Source organism: Tursiops truncatus, chromosome 6 (assembly GCF_011762595.2).
Source record: "Tursiops truncatus isolate mTurTru1 chromosome 6, mTurTru1.mat.Y, whole genome shotgun sequence".
Lineage (NCBI taxonomy): Eukaryota > Metazoa > Chordata > Mammalia > Artiodactyla > Delphinidae > Tursiops > Tursiops truncatus.
Window position 1 is genome coordinate 81,343,428 of NC_047039.1, and position 14,205 is coordinate 81,357,632.

At 43.5% G+C, this 14,205-nt stretch overlaps 1 protein-coding gene across 4 annotated transcripts in view; it reads left to right on the forward strand.

The window, feature by feature from the left end:
- The first annotated feature begins 5,376 nt into the window (after window positions 1-5,376).
- Window positions 5,377-14,205, forward strand: part of TDRD7 (tudor domain containing 7) — a 90,290-nt gene continuing 81,461 nt past the window's right edge. The window contains exons 1-2 of one of the 4 annotated variants that reach the window (XM_019949011.3): window positions 5,385-5,527; window positions 13,562-13,657. The gene's annotated coding sequence lies outside the window, so the exon portion shown is untranslated. Of the gene's footprint in view, window positions 5,528-13,561; window positions 13,658-13,695; window positions 13,716-14,205 lie in introns of those variants that run through there. The other 3 variants (XM_019949010.3, XM_073806317.1, XM_073806316.1) reach the window with 3 other exon arrangements.

Consider the following 14,205-nt stretch of genomic DNA (forward strand, 5'->3'; position numbering starts at 1 on the left):
CCTCCCTGAATAGTACACTTTTAATCTGAACCCGCACTTTGTGAGCACTGTCTGCTTCTCTGATTTCAGGGTCAGCTAACCTGCACAGAGCACCTGCTGTATGCTATGTTGTTTCTTCTCCCTGCCTCCTTCCTTCCTCACCCCTAACATCTAGTAGAGTATAATTTTTGTACCAAATGGTTTATTGACTGTTACAGAATCATTAATACTGTAGTTGGTTGCCTTGCTTACAGTATTTGTTACGCCACCTCCGTGCCCTACCCCACAACTTGGCCTTTAACCAGATGATAACTCAATGTCTGCATCCTTGGAATCATCCTTATATCTGGTCTTTGTCCAAGGCTGAGCCGTGTGAATGACCCACAGCTCGAGAAGGGACCGAGATGTTCTCTTAGAGAGCCAAGACCCTCCCCTGTCGGTCTAGGACCTTTCTCTACACAGTATGGCTTTAAGCTTTCACTATCCCCTGTTTTCCAGTGCTCGGTGCCTGTGTGGCCTCAACAGCTTTAGCAATCAGTCCCTTCTGGGGATTAGCCTCTTTTAGCTGACTCATCTTGGAGGCCTTTGTGCGCAGATTAGGGAGTTTTGCTTGATCAGCACATCCTTAGCTTTACCAGGGCCTGGATTTTAGCAGGATTCCCAGAATCTCTGTCGTTTGTTTTTTGTTTTGTTTTAGTTTGTTTTTCCTTACTCAGTTAAAACGAATGCAATTGTCTAGAAATTTCTCTCCATTTTGTTCATGAGGCAATAGCTGATGGGAGAGGGAGTGATCATGGTGTCAATGATTCACCAAAAGTAGATCTGTCCAAAGATTCCTTTTGTCATGGATCTATTTTTCCTGACCTTTTATGTAAGCAAAAATCCCCAGGAGGCTGGACTTCATCCACATACATACCTTTGAACAGGTTGTCTAGCTTCAAGAAGGAGTTAAAATTGTTATTACTAAAATTATTTGCATTTAAATAACTCAGGGTAAAAAGACAAATAAAATCTTTTCAAGTTGTTCACAGGGAGATAAGACATAGAATCACTTCCTACATCCTCCTCCACTGCAAACAAGTTTGAGGGATAAATAAGGGGCTCCAGGAGCTTAGCCACAGACCCACTTTCAGGTGGGGACTTCAAGGAAGATTTCCCGGGAAAGGAATTACATAAGACACTGAATAATACCACAGCCAAGTCCCGGGGACTCATTTTGTTGTACATAAAGTGATAGAAATGAGAGTTTTGGGTTTGGTCTTCTTTTTGGAGGCATTATAGAGAAGATACAGGCAAAATCAGATGGGAAGTGAGATGAGGGCAACCAGAGGTGTCTAAAATTGCCTCTCTAAATTTTGGAGGGTGGGAGAGCTACCTATGGCAGAGAGGCTCTGAGAGGGAGGATGAGGTGTGTCTCTTTCTCGGGCTCTATTGCAAACACCAAAACACCCATCAGGTGAGATAAAAACAAAGTGAGCCACAGGTATATTCTTGGAACGTTGTTGCTATTTCCCCTTAATTCTAAATGGTGTTTGCTGAACTGAGAGAAGGAGGGGAGGGCGGGACAGAGATTCAACTCAACCAACGGCTCTGGCTCTGTCTGCTTTTTACAGGTGTTTTGGTGTTTGTGTCCAATGTGGTGGCTCTCTCCAAATGAACGGTCTCCCCAAGTGTGGATAAAAATACTTGAAGGGCTTTAGATGAAGGTTTCACACTTGAAATATTTCCTCCTTTCTCAGCCCAGGATAAACTGGCAACAAATCCATCTTCCTTTCTCATCCTTGGGCCTCACAGCTGGGCATGCCCTTTCTATGATAACCTCTCTTGGGAAGTATCTGGATGGGCACAGAATGCTTGCCAGGCTGCTGCCTACTGTCCAGCTGTTCTTGATCCCCCTACTATCTGCCTTGCCTACCCCTGAAAGCCACCTGAGCAGATCATTAAGGACCTCTTGACAGCCCTTGGGGATGGGAAGGGTGCCTGCCTTTCCTGAAAGAGTGACCCAGATGCTCCTGGCCCCCACTCCTGTCTTCCAGGGATGAGCTTGAGCTTTTGCTGAGAGAGAATGCCTTCCACCTGAGCCTTGTCCATTCTGAAAATTCTGCTTTACAGCCTCATGACATATGCCTTCATCTAAGGAAGTTTTTAACAGGGGTTCATAGTAGGACTTCAGTCTACTGAAACCTTCTCTGAAATCATGTGCCAAATTTTGTATCTATTTGTTGCTTTCACATATTCTGACTCCCTTCCCCACAAAATGGAAAGAACCATTGTGTTTAGAGAGTAGCCAATTTGTGTCATCTCTGATGTCCCTTAATTCCCCTGAAATCCAATTATATCCAGGGCATGGGAATTAATTTTTGAGCTCCCTGGGTCTTGGACCATTCCCAAAGAAAATAAAAACAACTTCGTAGCCTGTCCTTGCTATGTCAGCTACCCAAGGACTTCTGAGAACCTCCTGATATGAGTCAGCCAAAAATCTACCTGCCAGAATGGACACTTCACCCAAGAACATATCTGAAGGGGCAATAAACACATGAAAAGATGCTTAATATCATTAGTTATGGGGAAATGCAAATTAAAATCTCAATGTGATATCTTTACAGATCCACTGGCATGGCTAAAATTAAAAAGTCTGACAATTCCAAGTATTGGAGAGGATTTGGAACAACTGGAATTCTCATACATTGCAGGAAGGTAGAAGAAGGGGAGCCCAAAATGATGTAGTCACTTTAGAAAATAATTTGACAGTTTCTTGTAAAGTCAGACATACACTTTATCCTACAGCTAGCAATTCTATTCCTAAGTCTTTATGCAAGAAAAGCACATGACCACACAAAGACCTGCATGTGATTGGTATAGCAGTGTTATTCATAACAGCCCCAAACTGGAAACAACACAAAGGTATATCAAATGTGAATGGATAAACACATTGTGACATATCTATACAGCAATAAAAAGGAACAGACTACTGATATATGTTTACAACCTGGTGATTCTCAAAAGCATTATGCCAAGGGAAAGAAGCCAGACACAAAAAGACTACAAACTGTATGATTCCATTTATATGACATTCTAGAAAAGGCAAAGCTATAGTGACATAGATCAGTGGCTGCCAGGGGCTGGAGGTAGGAGGAGGAAATTAACTGTAAAGGGGCACAAGGAATTTTTTTGAAATGGTGAACTTGTCCAATATCTTGATTGTGGTGATGGTCACATGACTGAATACACTTGTCAAAATTCATCAAACTGTACATTTAAAATATGTATTATATGTAAATTATTCACCAATACAGCTGACTTTTTTTTAAAAACTAGCTGCAGAGCATCATTTTTCTTTATATATAGGACAGTCCAAACATGGAACTCTTTTTTGCAAGGATAAAGGATCTCAGACTTGGGGTCAACACATATCATTTTATGATTTATTTTACATATTGGACTCTGGAGTTTATCCTAATTTCCTACTCCAACTGGCACTCTTTCAATTGGGAGCTGCTTTTTACATCTTTCCCATCTTAAATGTGGAGCCAGGGGATGTTATGAGCACTGCAGAGTCCAAATTGTGTCTGGTTGTATTTTAGGTCTATTAAATCCACTGCAGTGTTTGGAGCAGACTGGAGGGGAGAGAAGGAAGAGATCTGAAATAGACTGAAATACAGCACTGGGGATGGAAAGAAGTGCCAGGGAGAGATATTTCAGCAGACTTTGTCAGGGACTAGATAAGGGGTATAAAAGAGAGCAAACAGTGTTCAGAGAAGACTTTGAACAGTTTCCCATTGCTTTTGAGAAAAAGCCTGAACTCCTGAGCATGGGCTATCAGGCCTTCCATTATCTACTTCCAGTCTCCCTCTTCATTGCCCACTGCCTCTTTTCACTGAATCAGAAGCTCTGCAAGCACAGAATTCTGTTACTTAACAGCAGCTGTTCAGTACATACTGGTTGTATATACATATATACAAATGTCCATTCACCTACTGATGGACACTTGTGTTGTTTTCATATTTTGGCTGTTACAAACAAAGCTGCTATGAATAGTCTTGTCCAGGTCATTGTGTGGACATATGCTTTCATTTCCCTTAGGTAAACCGTGGCAATAGAATTGCTGGGTCATATGGTAGGTGTAGTACATCCATACGATGGAATACTACTCAGCAATAAAAAGACAAACTATTGGTGCACACAACAACATGGATGAATCTCAACGTGCTTCTGCTGAGTGAAAGAAGTTGCATACCCTCCCACCCCAGCAAAAAGACAGCCGGTATGTATGATTCCATTCATATAAAATTCTAGAAACAGCAAACTAATCTATAGCAACAGAAAGCAAACCAGCAGTTGGGAGGGCAAGGGACAGTGAGGCACATAGGGTGAGGATTATAAAGGTGCATGGGGAGGCTTTTTTGGGGTGATGGATATGTTCGTTATTTTTATGGAAGTGATAGTTTCACAACTGTATACATATATCAAAACATACTGTACATTTTAAATATGTGCAGTTTATAGTATGTCAATTATACCTTAATAAAGCTGTGAAAAATACTGTTTGAATAAATAGCAGGCCCTCCGTAAATGCATATAGAATGTAGAGAAGTGTTCATTGTTGGTTTAAGGGATACAAACCAATATGTCCAATAAATATTGGTAGAATTAATGTACAGAAGAAATATGTGACTAAATAGTAGGTGTTCAATAATTTTATAAGGAATGAGTGAATGAATGAATGTATTTGACAAATGTTTATGTCAGCCTATCATGTGCCTGGGACTATCCTAGGCTCTGGGAATAGATTGGGGAACAAAACAAAGATCCCTGAGTTCACAGCTTTAACTTGAGGAGGACAGTAAACAATGAAAAGATAAGTAAAACACATATAGTGTGCTAGACAGGTGCCAAGGAGAGAGAAAGCTGAGAAGGGGGACAGGGAATGTCAGGGAAGGAGACTGACATTTTTGAGATTGTGGCCACCCTCCTCCCAAGGGTGACGCTTGAGAACAGACCTAAAGGAAATGAGCGGACCAGGTGGGTATCTAGGAGAATAAAAAATGACGGCCCCAGAATTGAAGAAAAGAATAAGCAAGAACTGAATGAAACTTCTGACGAGTGAAACGTAATAGCAAGAGCGCGTAAGTGCTAATAAAGACGGCTGCGGCCCGGACCCTCCCGGCCCGCCGATCCTTGCGTTGTCCACGAGGAGGCGCTCCTGCTCCCGCCCCGCAGTCGCCTTCCGCCAATGCGTGGGCACGCGCAGAAACCGCTAGGCGGCGTCGGTTTCCCTTCCCACGCGCGGACGCCAGCGTGGGCCGACGCAGCCGGGGTGCCCGCGCGTGCGCAGAGCCGAGGCCAGTCTGCCCTTGGGGCGGGGCGGAGCGGGGCGGAGCCAAGCAGGGCGGGGCGGGGGTTTGAGGTGATTCCTGAGGCGCGGCGGCTGTTTCAGCCGTGCGGGGAAACCGAAAGTGGGCGGCGGCCGCGGCTGTAGCGCTGGCGGAGACGGCGGTGGGAGCCGGGCCCAGAGGCGCGGGGACGGGCCGCGGGCCCGCAGAACAAGGTGAGAGCAGGTCCTGCTGGCTGCGGGAACGACAGGTGCCAGGCGAGGGCGGACGAGGTTTCGGGCGGGCGCGGCGCACCTGGGTGACTAAGAGGGACAGTGGCCCAAGCGGGACTCGAACGGACCCGGGGCCTCTTCCCAGCAGCCGCAGAGGATGCCCTGGTCCCCACCCCGGAAAGCGGGCTGGGCGCCAGGGGAGTTGGCGTTCCAGAGCGTTGTGTTTTAAATCTCTGATGGGACTGTCTGGGGTTCACCTGGGAGTCGGACGGACCCCTGCCGCCTGGGAAACTCAGTGCAGTGGGGGCAGTGCAGCAGGGGGAGGGCGGGTGTGTGGACCTGGGGTGGGAGGTGCTGACCAGGAAGTGGATCCCGGTACCGGCGGGCGGACGCCAGCTGCCCGCCCGGAGCAAGGGACATGCGAGCCCCCTGGCTGTTTGAACTCCCACACCGTGAGCTTTTAAGTTCCTCTCTTTACAGACCCGCCCCTGCGGGCCGCTGGAGCAGTGCAGGACACAAATACTATCCGTTTCTCTCAAACCGTGAGCACCTGAGCCCCGGGTGGGTACAGCGCTCCAAGTTAGGAGGGAAATATGAATCCATGAGTGAGTTATCTTAACTTTCACCGTGTTCCCCAATAGTGTCAGGTTCTCAGCCTCAATTTAATGGGAGGGGACTTGGAGCCGGCACAACTATTCTGCTCCGATCCCCTTGAGTGAGTAGGTACAATACATTTCCATACATAACCAAGGGCACCACTCACTCCCAAACAATTACAAAGAACCGGAAAGGGAAATAGCTATATTAGAAAAAGTCTTGGCCCAAAAGGATTATGAAAGCCATTCTACAAAACAAAAACATCACTGACCTGTGTCATCCCTCCATCCCTATCCTCCACCCCCCCATCCCTATCCTCCACCCCGCCCCCCCGCCCCTTTCGTGCAGGTGGAAAAACTGCAGAAAAGTGCCCTGCCTAGTGATATACAACTTAAAGCCAGAGGTGGAACTTAGACCCAAGTCCCGGCCGCTTTGATGTATAGGTGTTGCATACTGCAAATAGCGTGGGCTTTGCAGATTTGTGTTGGAATCTGGGCTTCTCCACTTGCTAATTGTGTGATCTTGAACAAATTACATACTTTCGTTGAGCCTGGTTTTCTCTTTATCAATTGGAAATATTTAACTTACTCTGCAAGGCTTTTGTGAGGTAACTACTGTAATTCCTTTGGCTCATAATAATAGTCAAGAAGTGTTAACTCTCTTCCTTCCACCAAACTTGCCGTATTTTACATAATGGGGTTTCAGTTTCTTGGATGCAGGGACACATCTTTAAGTGCTCTATGTAATATAAATTGGCACATGGTGGAGATTTTTGCAGTTCCATTCAACTGATATTCATGGAGCATCAGTTACATGCACAGGACCGTGCCGGGGGTAGGGAATTGCTCTGGGGCCAGCTGGTTTAGAACCCACGTCTCCTGTGCCCCAGTCCAGGGCCCTTTGACAGCCCACAGACCCCCTCTTTGCTAGTTAAACGCAGTGAACTCTGAAGCAGCAGTTGGTGGTTCCTTCGGATTTCAGTCCCTGTAGATTGGAAATGAAATGTAATCTCTGCTAATGCCCTTTTAAGTGAACTGACTGAACATGGCTGAATGAACTATTGTATTTTGTACCAAGAGATTTAAACTCCTTGAAGAACCTCTCAGAAGTTCTCTGTGCAATATAATCTAGTTGGAGACCTAATGTGAACGTAAAGGAAAAATACTTTGTAATCCAACTCTAAGTGCCTACTCTGTGTTTGATCAAGTGCTATTTCTAAGAACTGAGATTTGACGTAGAGTGAGTACTTTGCCTCTGGGCACTTTCGGGGTCAACACATAAATACAGAAAGGACAGAAGTTCCTTGGTGCCTGGAGTGAAATCTAATTTCATATTTATGTGAATTGGTTTTTCTTTATGCAAAACTGACTTTCTCCTCCCTCTGTTCCCACCCTTATGCTTTTGAAAGCTTCATTCTTTTCAATATTTCCTCATTGGGCCAATTTTTTTAAAATGTTGTCTTTCAAACAAGCTAAAAGTATTGATAATTTGTCATTTTGAGCTGAAAATGTGTGTGAGGATATATGGCAGTTAGAGCTTCTGATCGGCACAATATACTCAGTGTGACCCCAAAGCAAACTCGATATTTTAGCTATGCAGCTTTGTCAGGAGGAAGCAAACCCATGATTTCCGTTAGGTCTTTGGACCCCCGTTTCAGCACTTGAAGGACTCCAGGGAAAGTTGAGAACCATGGATCTTGCCCATCCTCCTTATCTTCCATATGAAAAAAGCGACCTGAAGTGACTTGCTCAAAGGGTCATAGCTAATGAGAAGAAGACTGGGATTAAGACCCAAACTCCTAACTAAGCCATTTAGGATCTCAGAGCTTTCTCCAGTATGTAGATTTATGGAAAGCCTATATTATTCATACTACATAATTAGTAATGCATGTATAATTTGGAGGTTGAAATTGCAATAATTAAAAAAGGAAAACTGCTCTCTAGAGATACCCTGAGGGAGTATATCACCACCTGAGGGCATTAATTACTATCTTTCTTTTTTTTTTTAAACAGGATTTTAAAAAATTAATAAATTTTATTTTTGGCTGTACGTGGGCTTTCTCTAGTTGTGGTGAGCGGGAGCTACTCTTCGCTGTGTTACACGGGCTTCTCATTGCAGTGACTTCCCTTGTTGTGGAGCACGGGCTCTAGGCATGCAGGCTTCAGTAGTTGTGGCACTTGGGCTCAGTAGTGGCTCACAGGCTCTAGACCACAGGCTCAGCAGTTGTGGCGCACGGGCTTAGTTACTCCACAGCCTGTGAGATCTTCCCGGACCAGGGCTCAAACCTGTGTCCCCTGCATTGGCAGGTGGATTCTTAACCACTGCGCCACCAGGGAAGTGCCAACTGTCTTTTTAAAAAGAGTTGGTAAAGGAGTAATTAAGGTGGTAATAAATAGACTATAATTGGAAATAAAAGATAGTATGTTAAACTGTTGCAAGATGAGAAATCACCTTGGAAGAGTCTTAGACAAAAACCTTCCCTCTCTTAGGCTCAGTTTATTGATTTGTAATAAGGGGTTTGGGATAGACTAGATGATGCCTAAAATCTTTTCAGCACAGACATTCTGAATTTTAAGGGCCTGGCTTGTTGCTAAAATAGTGTCTTCATGGAAGAAGGCAGCCATTTACCAGAAGTATGTGCCCTAAGGAAATACTAAAAATTGAGTAGCTGACTAAAGAAGGTAAGAGATTGCTTGGTGATTTCACTTTACCCTAATGATTCTTCAGATTTATTTGTGGGTTTAGTGCCACTCTTCAAGTCAAATTTATGACACACAAAAAAATGCAATGAGGAAAATGAGTCAAATGGTACAGTTGGAAATAGTTGAGAAAAGAGGAACTGAGAGGAGAGAGCATATACGGGAGTGAGACCAGCTTGGCTAAAGGTCTTTGGGCAGCAGGATTGAGGAAACTGCAGCTACAGGAAGCAGATCACATGCAAACGTGGTAATGGTAAAGGCAGGTATCCAGAGGACACCAAAACCTGCTTCTTCAGAATAAGACTCTCCCAGGACCATTTTTAGGTGTATTAGAGAGAAAAGTTGTGAATTTACAAATACAGTTTTGAAAGTGAGAATTATTTTAGGCTATTTACATTGTTTAAACCTTGCTTTCCTAAAGGTTGTCATTACTTTCCCCTACTCCTTGCCCCACTTCTTGCACATTGTTAGCATTTCGGGATACTCAAGATTAATTGTATAGCAAAATAGAAAAGGAACAGTATAAAAGGATTGAATTTTTGCAGCAGTTGGCAAGTATTTTGGATTTGGGTGCCACACCCTTAAATCAGAATGTGGCAATCCCCATTTCATGCCACTTTAAGGGGTAATCACTAAATATGCCCCAGGGTTGTTCTCCGTATTCCCCAAGTCAGATTTACTTTCAGAAGCCAACTCCGTACATTTGGAGCAGCTGTCTGAAAGGATGCCCCATTTTGGGGAGCCAGAAGACCTGGGTTCTTGTTGTGGGTCTGGCCATAAAAATATGTGAGGCCTGGAATAATTACCCTGGACTTCAGTTTCCTCATTTAAAAAAAATTTTTTTTTACTTTTATTTATTTATTTAATTTTGCGGTACATGGGCCTCTTACTCTTGTGGCCTCTCCCGTTGCGGAGCACAGGCTCCGGACGCACAGGCTCAGCGGCCATGGCTCACGGGCCCAGCCGCTCCGTGGCATGTGGGATCTTCCCGGATCGGGGCATGAACCCGTGTCCCCTGCAGCGGCAGGTGGACTCTCAACCACTGCGCCACCAGGGAAGCCCTTTCCTCATTTTTAGACTAAACAGTTTGGAGGAGATGGTGTGAAGGTGCCTACTAGCATTCCGCGCTTCTCTCTCGGCTCCCTACTCTGAGGTCGGGCCCACTGTCCTGTCCTGTGCTGTTTTACAATGTCCAGGGACATTGTGGGACATGGCAGTTAAGAGGCTTTTGCCTACTAGTTAAGTGCGAAATCTTGGAGGAGATCTGGTAGCTTTCTTACTAAGCTTGCCAGGTCAAGTATGTTAATGAGGCAAGTAAGAAAACCTGGGAAAATGCTAATATTTCAAATTTGATGCTGTACTAAAAATTTCTCCAGTACACCAATGTCTGTATTATTGCACTCTTAGCTGTGTAATGCAGGTATTCATAGGTAGTTTGCCATCCATACCATGTTTCTAGGAAAATGTAACTACCGAATGTCAAGTATTGTGGTAAGCACATATAACTCTATTTTTGACACTTGTCATTCAGAAAGAGAGGCAAGGAAAGGAGGAGAAAAAGAGTGAGAGGAAGGACATGAAAGTCAAGTGCAATCTGTTGTGATCCTTGTGGCCAGTTTCTTCCTCCTTGACTGGGGTCTTTGCTTGCTGACCTTGGTCAGAGATTAAAATACTCTGATTAAATAATTCCCCAGACTCACCTCCACTTTACTCTGCTGAAGCAGAGGATTCTTATTCAGCTCAAGCTTCCTCTTTATTATCTAGGGAAACCCTTAAGAATTTTAACCTGAATTTAAAGAGATGACCAACTTTATTTCTCCGAACCTCACGTAACTTACGGTCACCAGGGCTTACATAACATTCTCAAAATAAAAGTACGAATTTGAATTCTCTTAAACTCTAAATTGTATTTATCACAACGCTTTTAGAGAGTAGAAATAAGTAGGAAAGTTGAAAGATCAAAATGGCAACTTAAGAAATTTGGGAGCCACACATCATCAAAAGATCTACAAACAATAAATGCTGGAGAGAATGTGGAGAAAAGGGAACCCTTCTGCACTGTTGGTGGGAATGTAAATTGATACAGCCACTATGGAGAGCAGTATGGAGGTTCCTTAAAAAACTAAAAATAGAATTACCATATGACCCAGCAATCCCACTACTGGGCATATACCCTGAGAAAACTGTAATTCAAAAAGAGTCATGTACCACAAGGTTCATTGCAGCACTATTTACAATAGCCAGGACATGGAAGCAACCTAAGTGTCCATCGACAGACGAATGGATAAAGAAGATGTGGCACATATATACAATGGAATATTACTCAGCCATAAAAAGAAACGAAACTGAGCTATTTGTAATGAGGTGGATAGACCTAGAGTCTGGCATACAGAGTGAAGTAAGTCAGAAAGAGAGAGACAAATACCGTATGCTAACACATATATATGGAATTTAAGAAAAAAAAAATGTCATGAAGAGCCTAGGGGTAAGACAGGAATAAAGACACAGACCTACTAGAGAATGGAATTGAGGATATGGGGAGGGGGAAGGGTAAGCTGGGACGAAGTGAGAGAGAGGCATGGACATATATACACTACCAAACGTAAGATAGATAGCTAGTGGGAAGCAGCCGCATAGCACAGGGAGATCAGCTCCGTGCTTTGTGATTGCCTGGAGGGGTGGGATAAGGAGGGTGGGAGGGAGAGGATATAGGGATATACATATGCATATAGCTGATTCACTTTGTTATACAGCCGAAACTAACACAACACTGTAAAGCAATTATACTCCATTAATAAAGATGTTAAAAAAAAAAAAGAATTTTGGAAGCCACTTTGGAGGAGTTGCCATTGAGGCACTTCACTAATAGTTGAAATTCCCATGATAAGCTTCCTTTTGTGCTTCTAGTGGATGACATCCGAGATAATAAACTTGATTTTTATAGTTAGAAGAAAGTATTCTTATATACATACTGTTTCCAAAAGTTCTTGAGTATAATTGCCATCTTCAGAAAACCTCAAAAAATGCCATGATAACCAAGGAATTAACAAAATTTAGAGCATTCTATAGCAATATAGTAGATTAGAAAATAATAAGTTTTTTAAGCTTTAGTTGTAACATTCTTTTTGTTCAGTGCCTGAAGTGATATTGCTAATGTTGGAACTGCAAACTGGGCTGGAAGAAATTGACAAACATGAGAACAAGACATACATCTAAACAAGATGTACAACCACATTTACCCTTCCAGGTTTTACTGCACTTACCTGTTTCTCACCATCTTTGAGATCCTCAGTCCTATAGTCCGGGGACTGCCCTTCCCTCCAAAAAGTTGTATACAAATAGAGAATTATAGTATTCCTTGAAAATAGCATACTTAAAAAAGGGGAGGGAGAGGGATGCCTAATTCAGATTGTAGCCATGTGGTCAAGCGTTGCTTCCCAGTCTCCTCAAGTATCAGGTTCTTTTTTCTAATTTTTAAAAAAACTTTGTGAAACTTCACACGTGAGTAGTTGTACTTCTAATATCCGTTGGTTGATAAAGTATATAACTACCAAAAACTGTTGTAAATTCAATATCGTGTTTGTGACTCTCAACAGTATCTGCACACTGTTTGAAAAACAGGAATACATGTAAGTATGAGACACTTACCAGTGTTCAAGCAGTGCTTACTTACACATCGGGATGTGTGGACTTTTTGCAGTAATGCTATGGCCCAGACCTGAGCCTGCTCATTGAGAACTCTGGCTCAGAGTGGAAAGGCCCAGAAATAAACTGTGTGGTGAATCTCAATCACAGTCTGGTGACATAATTGGCTGTCTCAATCAGTTTACAACAGTCATTAAAATTTGCAAATAATTTTTAATAACTTAAATTTAAGATTATTCCTTTAACTGCTCACATGCACTACACTATTATTTTAGTGAGTAGGAGAGAAAAGGAGTGGTGTTAGTTATATGGAGAATTTCTCATTCATTCACTCAATATGTATTGAGCTCTTGTTGTGGGCTGGGCACTAGGGATTCAGCAGTGAACAAAACCCACCGAAATCCCTGCTTTCATGGAGCTTACATGCAAGTCAGGGAGACAGACAGTAAAATAAAGAATATTGGGTGGCATAAGTGCTACGGAGTAAAATAAGGCAGGGGAAGGGTAAAGGGAGTACTGGGCAGCCGGCATAACAGTTCTGGTTTTGAATAGGGTGACCAGGGAAGGCTGTACTGAGAAGGTGACATTTGAGCAAATACCTGAAGGAGGTGAGGCAATGAGCTGTGTCTACCCTGGGACAGAGGGACTGGCAAGTGCAGAAAGAAAAGCAGTGTGGAGTAGAGTGAGTGAGAGAAAAGGGGAGGAGGAGTTGAGGTCAGAGAAGTGGGCTGGGTGCAGATTGTGTAGGGCCCTTTTGGCCCCTCGGAAGACTTTGGCCTTTAGTCTGAGTAAGACAGGAAGCCCTTGGAGGGTTTTGAGCAGAGGAATGACGTGATGGGATTTATGATTTAAAAGGATCACTCTGGCTGTGATGTGAAGAATAGATTATCTGTGAAGTGGAAGCAGAGAGACCTGCACAGAGGCAGTTGCCTTAATCCAGGCAACAAATGTTGTTGGCGTGGACTAGGGTGATCACCATGCAGGTGGTGAGGAATGGGGGAACCATGAACTGAGCCTGTTCATCTTCATGTGTCACTTAGTGGTGGGGGGATTCGGCAGTGGAGAACCACTAAGACCAAATCCCTTCATCTTACAGATAAGAAGAAGGCTGGGGAGAAGGGATTTGTCCCAGGAAAAGAAGTACTCTTTGCGTAGTGGTATTGAACTTGGGGAACACAAGCAGGAAGAGGAGGTGTGTGCACAGCCTTCCGCAATCCCCCATCTCTCCCCCAAATAAAGTCAGAATCAAGGTATCATCTACTAGTTGTCAGTAGCTTTACTCTTGAAAGAAACATTAAACTTCCTTGGTCGTAACTGTGGATTTTAACTATGATAATATATGCATTTAAGAGAGTGAAACTAGGAGGTTATGTGTGTGGCAGGAGCCTCTCTCAGGTCAGGTTGGGAAGTCTAACTTAGAAAAATTAGTCTAACAGTTGCCAAGAAATGAAGATAGGCAAACATGAGGTTAGGGAGGGTGAGAAAAGTGAAAAATAAGGATGAGCACTTGTGTGCCACACAGATTAGCACTGTTTTTTTATTTATTTAACATTATCATCAGTTGCTCACTGTAAATACATACCTTTTATCTGCATGAAGCCTACCTGATAGTCTTGGGGTAGGAGGATAGGATAATCAGGATAGAGGCCATAAGACTACTGTATCTTGGCAGAGTCTAGGTCCCCAAAGAAGAAGACACATTCAAAGAGGGTGGGATTAAGGAAGCAAGCACTGGGCAAA